Raw genomic sequence first — 909 nt, 5'->3', positions numbered from 1 at the left:
CATTAAAGAGAGGTTTTAAAAGAAGTAGAGATTAGTTTTTCTGAATAAAAAACTCAAGGAGTTTTCTTGGATAAGAATTTATTATATCAAGCAAATTCAATAAAATGGAAAGGGGGATATATTTTCTAAATGTTAATACAATGTGAAGGCAAATATTGGTTATATAAAAATATAAATTAGATATGATAAATGAAAGAATAATAAATAAATAAATAAACGAACATCAAATAAATAACACCTGGGCGGTAATCTCTAAGGGACTGATGCCTTGGGAGATGAATATTTTTAACCTATTCTTGCCTAATACTATTGAAACCAGTCACTGAATTCATTAAGTAAATTCTCTACTACAGCAGGGATGAGAGGCTCTTGAAGCCAGCAGACATAGGCACGGGGGCGAGTGGCACGTCAGTCGGCGAGAACCTTGTCAAGGTGACCCCGGGTCTCCGTCCTTGATTCCTAACCTATCTGGCAAGGTCACCGTGGAGGACAAGGCTCTCTTGATCTCCAGCCGGACAACTTCCCAGGCGCAGTCACTGTATCCCTTGTCTTGCAGGTAGAGACAGATGTCCTGGAAGTACCTCCTGATGGCCAGGGCGGGGCCGTCCGTCCCCGGTGCCCGCCCCGCACAGGCGTCCAGGCCTTCCAGCTGCCGGTGGAGGCCCGCGCGGAGCCTGTCCAGCAGCGCGGGGCTCCAGGCGGCCGAGGAGCGCTCCGTGTGCAGCAGGGTGAAGACGTGCTGGCAGCTGCGGGGGGACGGCGGCCGCCTGGGCCCCCTGCCGCCCGCCGCCCTCCTGCGTGTCCCGGGGGAGCCGGAAGTCTTTCCTGTCGCGCAGGCACAAGAAAGGGGACAGTGTGCGCATTTGGCCCAGGAGGGCCAAGTTGTCCCTGCTCACCTGCACGTGGCCC

General features: G+C 51.7%; 1 pseudogene; it reads right to left on the bottom strand.

Moving 5' to 3' along the window:
- Positions 1 to 427: 427 nt before the first annotated feature.
- The window catches only part of LOC120223229, an 8,828-nt pseudogene continuing 8,346 nt past the window's right edge, over positions 428 to 909 (bottom strand).

This window comes from Hyaena hyaena, unplaced genomic scaffold (genome assembly GCF_003009895.1).
Source record: "Hyaena hyaena isolate Hyena2069 unplaced genomic scaffold, ASM300989v1 scaffold_971, whole genome shotgun sequence".
Classification (NCBI taxonomy): domain Eukaryota; kingdom Metazoa; phylum Chordata; class Mammalia; order Carnivora; family Hyaenidae; genus Hyaena; species Hyaena hyaena.
Note: the sequence above shows the minus strand (reverse complement) of the source record. Positions and strands in the feature narration are given on the sequence as shown.